The 11,324-nt window shown below is 44.2% G+C and overlaps 2 non-coding genes across 2 annotated transcripts; both read right to left on the bottom strand.

Moving 5' to 3' along the window:
- Positions 1-1,675: 1,675 nt before the first annotated feature.
- On the bottom strand, positions 1,676-1,757 carry trnas-gcu (transfer RNA serine (anticodon GCU)). Its single transcript has one exon. It is a non-coding gene; the product is annotated as a tRNA-Ser (tRNA).
- Positions 1,758-5,018: 3,261 nt separating this feature from the next.
- trnas-gcu (transfer RNA serine (anticodon GCU)) lies at positions 5,019-5,100 on the bottom strand. The gene has a single exon. It is a non-coding gene; the product is annotated as a tRNA-Ser (tRNA).
- Positions 5,101-11,324: the final 6,224 nt, after the last annotated feature.

The following is an 11,324-nucleotide window of genomic DNA, read 5'->3' as shown; positions in this document are numbered from 1 at the left end:
CGATGAGGATGGGATTCGAACCCACGCATGCAGAGCACAATGGATTAGCAATCCATCGCCTTAACCACTCGGCCACCTCATCCTGTAATATATAAGTGGCAAATAACCTTAAAAAAACTGTAGTTGCTGTATGAAACCCTTGATTGAAATCAATGAAAGTTAGGCAGAGCAATGGATGTGCCATTTGTCTATCCCATCGAGACATTTAACAAATGTGTTGTCAGGACGAGTGGTCTCAAGTTCTTGATGAAGTGTGTTGAGGTGTCAGTTCAAATCCCACCATCGAGGATGCCCTTGGAAAAGCTATTCTTCAATACATGCATCTTATCATTCGCTCTAGGATTGTGGAGGGATTCTATATTCATGTGGGGCCATGCAAGAGAGGAAATATGTTTTGCGAAGAGGTTGGTGTTATGATCCACACATGTAGTTCATCGCCTTCACCACTAAGATACCAAGTCTTGTGCTCTCGCGGTGGCAGTAGGCCATCTTACCAGTGTTTGTGAAAGTCAAAATCTTCCAAAGCCATAATAAAGCAAAGAATTGTACTGGTAACACGATGAGGATGGGATTCGAACCCATGCATGCAGAGCACAATGGATTAGCAGTCCATCACCTTAACCACTCGGCCAACTCATCCTGTAATATTTACGTGGCAAAAGACCTTAACAAACTGTAGTTGCTGTATGTAAACCCTTGATTGAAATCCATGAAAGTTAGGCAGAGCAATGGCAGGGCCATATATCGATCCCATCGAGACATTTAACAAATGTGTTGTCAGGCCGAGTGGTCTCAAGTGCTTGATGAGGTGTGTTGAGGTGTCGGTTCAAATCCCAAATCCCACCATTGAGTGGGATTGGAAAAGCTATTCTTCAATACCTGAATCTTATCAGTCGCTCTTGGATTGTGGAGGGATTCTATATTCATGTGGGGCCATGTAAGAGAGGAAATCTTTTTTGTGAAGAGGTTGGTGTTATGATCCACACATGTAGTTCATCGCCTTCACCACTCAGATAGCAAGTCCTGCGCTCTCGCGGTGGCAGTCGGCCATCTTACCAGTGTTTGTGAAAGTCAAAATCTTCCAATGCCATAATAAAGCACAGAATTGTACTGGTTACACGATGAGGATGGGATTTGAACCCATGCATGCAGAGCACAATTGATTAGCAGTCCATCGCCTTAACCACTCGGCCAACTAATCCTGTAACATCTACGTGACAAATGACCTTAAAAAACTGTAGTTGCTGTATGAAACCCTTGATTGAAATCAATGAAAGTTAGGCAGAGCAATGGATGTGCCATGTGTCTATCCCATCGAGACATTTAACAAATGTGTTGTCAGGCCGAGTGGTCTCAAGTTCTTGATGAAGTGTGTTGAGGTGTCAGTTCAAATCCCACCATCGTGGTTGCCCTTGGAAAAGCTATTCTTCAATACATGCATATTATCAGTCGCTCTAGGATTGTGGAGGGATTCTATATTCATGTGGGGCCATGCAAGAGAGGAAATATGTTTTGCGAAGAGGTTGGTGTTATGATCCACACATGTAGTTCATCGCCTTCACCACTAAGATACCTTGTCTTGTGCTCTCGCGGTGGCAGTAGGCCATCTTACCAGTGTTTGTGTAAGTCAAAATCTTCCAATGCCATAATAAAGCACAGAATTGTACTGGTTACACGATGAGGATGGGATTCGAACCCATGCATGCAGAGCACAATGGATTAGCAGTCCATCGCCTTAACCACTCGGCCACCTCATCCTGTAATAATTAAGTGGCAAAAGACCTTAACAAACTCTAGTTGCTGTATGTAAACCCCTGATTGAAATATGAAAGTTAGGCAGAGCAATGGCAGGGCCATATATCGATGCCATCGAGACATTTAACAAATGTGTTGTCAGGCCGAGTGGTCTCAAGTGCTTGATGAGGTGTGTTGAGGTGTCGGTTCAAATCCCACCATTGAGGTTGCCCTTTGGAAAAGCTATTATTCAATACCTGAATCTTATCAGTCGCTCTAGGATTGTGGAGGGATTCTATATTCATGTGGGGCCATGCAAGAGAGGAAATCTGTTTTGTGAAGAGGTTGGTGTTATGATCCACACATGTATTTCATCGCCTTCACCACTCAGATACCAAGTCCTGCGCTCTCGCGGTGGCAGTCGGCCATCTTACCAGTGTTTGTGAAAGTCAAAATCTTCCAATGCCATAATAAAGCACAGAATTGTACTGGTTACACGATGAGGATGGGATTTGAACCCATGCATGCAGAGCACAATGGATTAGCAGTCCATCGCCTTAACCACTCGGCCACCTCATCCTGTAATATCTACGTGGCAAATGACCTTAAAAAACTGTAGTTGCTGTATGAAACCCTTGATTGAAATCAATGAAAGTTAGGCAGAGCAATGGATGTGCCATGTGTCTATCCCATCGAGACATTTAAGAAATGTGTTGTCAGGCCGAGTGGTCTCAAGTTCTTGATGAAGTGTGTTGAGGTGTCAGTTCAAATCCCACCATCGAGGTTGCCTTTGGAAAAGCTATTCTTCAATACATGCATCTTATCAGTCGCTCTAGGATTGTGGAGGGATTCTATATTCATGTATGGCCATGCAAGAGAGGAAATATGTTTTGAGAAGAGGTTGGTGTTATGATCCACACATGTAGTTCATTGCCTTCACCACTAAGATACCAAGTCTTGTGCTCTCGCGGTGGCAGTAGGCCATCTTACAAGTGTTTGTGAAAGTCAAAATCTTCCAATGCCATAATAAAGCAGAGAATTGTACTGGTTACACGATGAGGATGGGATTCGAACACATGCATGGAGAGCACAATGGATTAGCAGTCCATCGCCTTAACCACTCGGCCACCTCATCCTGTAATATTTACGTGGCAAAAGACCTTAAAAAACTGTAGTTGCTGTATGTAAACCCCTGATTGAAATATGAAAGTTAGGCAGAGCAATGGATGTGCCATGTGTCTATCCCATCGAGACATTTAACAAATGTGTTGTCAGGCCGAGTGGTCTCAAGTTCTTGATGAAGTGTGTTGAGGTGTCAGTTCAAATCCCACCATCGAGGTTGCCCTTTGGAAAAGCTATTCTTCAATACCTGAATGTTATCAGTCGCTCTAGGATTGTGGAGGGATTCTATATTCATGTGGGGCCATGCATGAGAGGAAATATGTTTTGTGAAGAGGTTGGTGTTATGATCCACACATGTAGTTCATCGCCCTCACCACTAAGATACCAAGTCTTGTGCTCTCGCGGTGGCAGTCGGCCATCTTACCAGTGTTTGTGAAAGTCAAAATTTTCCAATGCCATAATAAAGCACAGAATTGTACTGGTTACACGATGAGGATGGGATTCGAACCCACGCATGCAGAGCACAATGGATTAGCAATCCATCGCCTTAACCACTCGGCCACCTCATCCTGTAATATATAAGTGGAAAATAACCTTAAAAAAACTGTAGTTGCTGTATGAAACCCTTGATTGAAATCAATGAAAGTTAGGCAGAGCAATGGATGTGCCATTTGTCTATCCCATCGAGACATTTAACAAATGTGTTGTCAGGACGAGTGGTCTCAAGTTCTTGATGAAGTGTGTTGAGGTGTCAGTTCAAATCCCACCATCGAGGATGCCCTTGGAAAAGCTATTCTTCAATACATGCATCTTATCATTCGCTCTAGGATTGTGGAGGGATTCTATATTCATGTGGGGCCATGCAAGAGAGGAAATATGTTTTGCGAAGAGGTTGGTGTTATGATCCACACATGTAGTTCATCGCCTTCACCACTAAGATACCAAGTCTTGTGCTCTCGCGGTGGCAGTAGGCCATCTTACCAGTGTTTGTGAAAGTCAAAATCTTCCAAAGCCATAATAAAGCAAAGAATTGTACTGGTAACACGATGAGGATGGGATTCGAACCCATGCATGCAGAGCACAATGGATTAGCAGTCCATCACCTTAACCACTCGGCCAACTCATCCTGTAATATTTACGTGGCAAAAGACCTTAACAAACTGTAGTTGCTGTATGTAAACCCTTGATTGAAATCCATGAAAGTTAGGCAGAGCAATGGCAGGGCCATATATCGATCCCATCGAGACATTTAACAAATGTGTTGTCAGGCCGAGTGGTCTCAAGTGCTTGATGAGGTGTGTTGAGGTGTCGGTTCAAATCCCAAATCCCACCATTGAGTGGGATTGGAAAAGCTATTCTTCAATAAGTGAATCTTATCAGTCGCTCTTGGATTGTGGAGGGATTCTATATTCATGTGGGGCCATGTAAGAGAGGAAATCTTTTTTGTGAAGAGGTTGGTGTTATGATCCACACATGTAGTTCATCGCCTTCACCACTCAGATAGCAAGTCCTGCGCTCTCGCGGTGGCAGTCGGCCATCTTACCAGTGTTTGTGAAAGTCAAAATCTTCCAATGCCATAATAAAGCACAGAATTGTACTGGTTACACGATGAGGATGGGATTTGAACCCATGCATGCAGAGCACAATGGATTAGCAGTCCATCGCCTTAACCACTCGGCCAACTAATCCTGTAACATCTACGTGACAAATGACCTTAAAAAACTGTAGTTGCTGTATGAAACCCTTGATTGAAATCAATGAAAGTTAGGCAGAGCAATGGATGTGCCATGTGTCTATCCCATCGAGACATTTAACAAATGTGTTGTCAGGCCGAGTGGTCTCAAGTTCTTGATGAAGTGTGTTGAGGTGTCAGTTCAAATCCCACCATCGTGGTTGCCCTTGGAAAAGCTATTCTTCAATACATGCATATTATCAGTCGCTCTAGGATTGTGGAGGGATTCTATATTCATGTGGGGCCATGCAAGAGAGGAAATATGTTTTGCGAAGAGGTTGGTGTTATGATCCACACATGTAGTTCATCGCCTTCACCACTAAGATACCTTGTCTTGTGCTCTCGCGGTGGCAGTAGGCCATCTTACCAGTGTTTGTGTAAGTCAAAATCTTCCAATGCCATAATAAAGCACAGAATTGTACTGGTTACACGATGAGGATGGGATTCGAACCCATGCATGCAGAGCACAATGGATTAGCAGTCCATCGCCTTAACCACTCGGCCACCTCATCCTGTAATAATTGAGTGGCAAAAGACCTTAACAAACTCTAGTTGCTGTATGTAAACCCCTGATTGAAATATGAAAGTTAGGCAGAGCAATGGCAGGGCCATATATCGATGCCATCGAGACATTTAACAAATGTGTTGTCAGGCCGAGTGGTCTCAAGTGCTTGATGAGGTGTGTTGAGGTGTCGGTTCAAATCCCACCATTGAGGTTGCCCTTTGGAAAAGCTATTCTTCAATATCTGAATCTTATCAGTCGCTCTAGGATTGTGGAGGGATTCTATATTCATGTGGGGCCATGCAAGAGAGGAAATATGTTTTGCGAAGAGGTTGGTGTTATGATCCACACATGTAGTTCATCGCCTTCACCACTAAGATACCAAGTCTTGTGCTCTCGCGGTGGCAGTAGGCCATCTTACCAGTGTTTGTGAAAGTCAAAATCTTCCAATGCCATAATAAAGCACAGAATTGTACTGGTTACACGATGAGGATGGGATTTGAACCCATGCATGCAGAGCACAATGGATTAGCAGTCCATCGCCTTAAACACTCGGCCACCTCATCCTGTAATATTTACGTGGCAAAAGACCTTAACAAACTGTAGTTGCTGTATGTAAACCCCTGATTGAAATATGAAAGTTAGGCAGAGCAATGGCAGGGCCATATATCGATGCCATCGAGACATTTAACAAATGTGTTGTCAGGCCGAGTGGTCTCAAGTGCTTGATGAGGTGTGTTGAGGTGTCGGTTCAAATCCCACCATTGGAAAAGCTATTCTTCAATACCTGAATCTTATCAGTCGCTCTTGGATTGTGGAGGGATTCTATATTCATGTGGGGCCATGTAAGAGAGGAAATCTTTTTTGTGAAGAGGTTGGTGTTATGATCCACACATGTAGTTCATCGCCTTCACCACTCAGATAGCAAGTCCTGCGCTCTCGCGGTGGCAGTCGGCCTTCTTACCAGTGTTTGTGAAAGTCAAAATCTTCCAATGCCATAATAAAGCACAGAATTGTACTGGATACACGATGAGGATGGGATTTGAACCCATGCATGCAGAGCACAATGGATTAGCAGTCCATCGCCTTAACCACTCGGCCAACTAATCCTGTAACATCTACGTGACAAATGACCTTAAAAAACTGTAGTTGCTGTATGAAACCCTTGATTGATCTCCAAGGTGGCATAGCAGTTCAGACGTCTTTTGTCCTCGTCTTGTCGTGTCCTGTATATATATATATTTACAACTTTTTCACATATATTTTATTTTTATTTTCCATCAACTCATCTTCAAAACACTCTCCTGCAACCCGCCTCACCAATGTATATTTATAAAAAAGTATTATTTACCTCAGATCTGTAATCCTCCAAGAAGCTAGCCTGAAACTAGCCAGAAGCTAATCCAGAAGCTAGTTCAGAAGCTAGTTAGCTCCTTTACTGGCAAATCGTTAATATTCAGCTAACCACGGTTTGTGGTCATCAGCTATCCTTTAGCTCGAAAATCTATCGGCAGTTCTGTACGGCGCAGCGCGGCTCGGAACGGAACATACCGGACCAATTTTTCTCTCCATGTCCCTGGATTTCGACTGCTCTCTGGACATTCATACCCGGATCTCACAGCTAGCTAGCTGCTATCCGTGTGACTATCGGCCTTCGTCGATTCCGGAGCAAACATCAATTATTCCGGAGCTAGCAAGCTCCGTCAATCACTCCTGAGTTCCATCAATCACACCTGGGCTGCAGTCACCTATCCGGACCCGTTTTACTGCCTTCGCGGAGCCCCACCGGGCCTTCACAACTGGACTGCCGACGTTATCTACCCGAAGGAGTTATTCGGCTGGCTCCTCCGTCGCGACGTTACCTGAACGCCCATCTGCGGCCTGCTAACCGTTAGCTGTCTTACCGGCTGCTATCTGAATAGACAATCGGACTATTTTTTATTATTTTTTTAAATAATTTTTTAAATTATTATTATTATGTTTTCTTCTTGGGCCTCTATAACTATATCTATTGTTTTTATTTTTGTTGTTGTTGTGTGATTTGGATTAATCCCCTCTACCACACGGAACCCCACTAATCTACTGACGGAACGTAAGGGGTGGCTAACAGACCTCCATCCTATGCTAGCTTGCTACCGATGCCCTGGCTAGCTGTCTAAATCACCAACCAACCTCTCCACTCACCGGACCCTTTTGATCACTCGACTAAGCATGCCTATCCTTAATGTCAATATGTCTTGTCCATTTCTGTTCTGGTTAGTGTTTATTGGCTTATTTCACTGTAGAGCCTCTAGTCCTGCTCACTATACCTTATCCAACCTATTAGTTCCACCACCCACACATGCAATGACATCTCCTGGTTTCAACGATGTTTCTAGAGACAATATCTCTCTCTTCATCACTCAATACCTAGGTTTACCTCCACTGTATTCACATCCTACCATACATTTGTCTGTACATTATACCTTGATGCTATTTTATCGCCCCCAGAAACCTCCTTTTACTCTATGTTCCAGACGTTCTAGACGACCAATTCTCATAGCTTTTAGCCGTACCCTTATTCTACTCCTCCTATGTTCCTCTGGCGATGTAGAGGTGAATCCAGGCCCTGCAGTGCCTAGCTCCACTCCTATTCCCCAGGCGCTCTCTTTTGACGACTTCTGTAACCGTAATAGCCTTGGTTTCATGCATGTTAACATTAGAAGCCTCCTCCCTAAGTTTGTTCTATTCACTGCTTTAGCACACTCTGCCAACCCGGATGTTCTAGCTGTGTCTGAATCCTGGCTTAGGAAGACCACCAAAAACTCAGACATTTTAATTCCAAACTACAACATTTTCAGACAAGATAGAACTGCCAAAGGGGGCGGTGTTGCAATCTACTGCAAAGATAGCCTGCAGAGTTCTTTCCTACTATCCAGGTCTGTACCCAAACAATTTGAACTTCTACTTTTAAAAATCCACCTCTCTAAAAACAAGTCTCTCACCGTTGCCGCCTGCTATAGACCACCCTCTGCCCCCAGCTGTGCTCTGGACACCATATGTGAACTGATTGCCCCCCATCTATCTTCAGAGTTCGTGCTGCTAGGCGACCTAAACTGGAACATGCTTAACACCCCAGCCATCCTACAATCTAAACTTGATGCCCTCAATCTCACACAAATAATCAATGAACCTACCAGGTACCTCCCCAAAACCTTAAACACGGGCACCCTCATAGATATCATCCTAACCAACTTCCCCTCTAAATACACCTCTGCTGTCTTCAACCAAGATCTCAGCGATCACTGTCTCATTGCCTGCATCCGTAATGGGTCAGCGGTCAAACGACCTCCACTCATCACTGTAAAACGCTCCCTGAAACACTTCTGCGAGCAGGCCTTTCTAATCGACCTGGCCGGGGTATCCTGGAAGGATATTGATCTCATCCCGTCAGTAGAGGATGCCTGGATATTTTTTTTAAATGCCTTCCTAACCATCTTAAATAAACATGCCCCATTCAAGAAATTTAGAACCAGGAACAGATATAGCCCTTGGTTCTCCCCAGACCTGACTGCCCTTAACCAACACAAAAACATCCTATGGCGTTCTGCATTAGCATCGAACAGCCCCCGTGATATGCAGCTGTTCAGGGAAGCTAGAAATCATTATACACAGGCAGTTAGAAAAGCCAAGGCTAGCTTTTTCAAGCAGAAATTTGCTTCCTGCAACACTAACTCAAAAAAGTTCTGGGACACTGTAAAGTCCATGGAGAATAAGAACACCTCCTCCCAGCTGCCCACTGCACTGAAGATAGGAAACACTGTCACCACTGATAAATCCACCATAATTGAGAATTTCAATAAGCATTTTTCTACGGCTGGCCATGCTTTCCACCTGGCTACTCCTACCCCGGACAACAGCACTGCACCCCCAACAGCAACTCGCCCAAGCCTTCCCCATTTCTCCTTCTCCCAAATCCATTCAGCTGATGTTCTGAAAGAGCTGCAAAATCTGGACCCCTACAAATCAGCCGGGCTAGACAATCTGGACCCTTTCTTTCTAAAATTATCTGCCGAAATTGTTGCCACCCCTATTACTAGCCTGTTCAACCTCTCTTTCGTGTCGTCTGAGATTCCCAAAGATTGGAAAGCAGCTGCGGTCATCCCCATCTTCAAAGGGGGGGACATTCTTGACCCAAACTGCTACAGACCTATATCTATCCTACCGTGCCTTTCTAAGGTCTTCGAAAGCCAAGTCAACAAACAGATTACCGACCATTTTGAATCTCACCATACCTTCTCTGCTATGCAATCTGGTTTCAGAGCTGGTCATGGGTGCACCTCAGCCACGCTCAAGGTCCTAAACGATATCTTAACCGCCATCGATAAGAAACATTACTGTGCAGCCGTATTCATTGATCTGGCCAAGGCTTTCGACTCTGTCAATCACCATATCCTCATCGGCAGACTCGACAGCCTTGGTTTCTCAAATGATTGCCTCGCCTGGTTCACCAACTACTTCTCTGATAGAGTTCAGTGTGTCAAATCGGAGGGTCTGCTGTCCGGACCTCTGGCAGTCTCTATGGGGGTGCCACAGGGTTCAATTCTTGGACCGACTCTCTTCTCTGTATACATCAATGAGGTCGCTCTTGCTGCTGGTGAGTCCCTGATCCACCTCTACGCAGACGACACCATTCTGTATACTTCCGGCCCTTCTTTGGACACTGTGTTAACAACCCTCCAGGCAAGCTTCAATGCCATACAACTCTCCTTCCGTGGCCTCCAATTGCTCTTAAATACAAGTAAAACTAAATGCATGCTCTTCAACCGATCGCTACCTGCACCTACCCGCCTGTCCAACATCACTACTCTGGACGGCTCTGACTTAGAATACGTGGACAACTACAAATACTTAGGTGTCTGGTTAGACTGTAAACTCTCCTTCCAGACCCATATCAAACATCTCCAATCCAAAGTTAAATCTAGAATTGGCTTCCTATTTCGCAACAAAGCATCCTTCACTCATGCTGCCAAACATACCCTTGTAAAACTGACCATCCTACCAATCCTCGACTTTGGCGATGTCATTTACAAAATAGCCTCCAATACCCTACTCAACAAATTGGATGCAGTCTATCACAGTGCAATCCGTTTTATCACCAAAGCCCCATATACTACCCACCATTGCGACCTGTACGCTCTCGTTGGCTGGCCCTCGCTTCATACTCGTCGCCAAACCCACTGGCTCCATGTCATCTACAAGACCCTGCTAGGTAAAGTCCCCCCTTATCTCAGCTCGCTGGTCACCATAGCATCTCCCACCTGTAGCACACGCTCCAGCAGGTATATCTCTCTAGTCACCCCCAAAACCAATTCTTTCTTTGGCCGCCTCTCCTTCCAGTTCTCTGCTGCCAATGACTGGAACGAACTACAAAAATCTCTGAAACTGGAAACACTTATCTCCCTCACTAGCTTTAAGCACCAACTGTCAGAGCAGCTCACAGATTACTGCACCTGTACATAGCCCACCTATAATTTAGCCCAAACAACTACCTCTTTCCCAACTGTATTTAATTTGTATTTATTTATTAATTTTGCTCCTTTGCACCCCATTATTTTTTTATTTCTACTTTGCACATTCTTCCATTGCAAAACTACCATTCCAGTATTTTACTTGCTATATTGTATTTACTTTGCCATCATGGCCTTTTTTGCCTTTACCTCCCTTCTCACCTCATTTGCTCACATTGTATATAGACTTGTTTATACTGCATTATTGACTGTATGTTTGTTTTTACTCCATGTGTAACTCTGTGTCGTTTTATCTGTCGAACTGCTTTGCTTTATCTTGGCCAGGTCGCAATTGTAAATGAGAACTTGTTCTCAACTTGCCTACCTGGTTAAATAAAGGTAAAATAAATAAAATTAAAAATTAAAATTAAAATTGAAATCAATGAAAGTTAGGCAGAGCAATGGATGTGCCATGTGTCTATCCCATCGAGACATTTAACAAATGTGTTGTCAGGCCGAGTGGTCTCAAGTTCTTGATGAAGTGTGTTGAGGTGTCAGTTCAAATCCCACCATTGAGGTTGCCGTTTGGAAAAGCTATTCTTCAATACCTGAATCTTATCAGTCGCTCTAGGATTGTGGAGGGATTCTATATTCATGTGGGGCCATGCAAGAGAGGAAATATGTTTTGTGAAGAGGTTGGTGTTATGATCCACACATGTAGTTCATCGCCTTCACCACTCAGATA

Source organism: Oncorhynchus kisutch, linkage group LG25, assembly GCF_002021735.2.
Source record: "Oncorhynchus kisutch isolate 150728-3 linkage group LG25, Okis_V2, whole genome shotgun sequence".
NCBI classification, from domain to species: Eukaryota; Metazoa; Chordata; class Actinopteri; order Salmoniformes; family Salmonidae; genus Oncorhynchus; species Oncorhynchus kisutch.
Note: the sequence above shows the minus strand (reverse complement) of the source record. Positions and strands in the feature narration are given on the sequence as shown.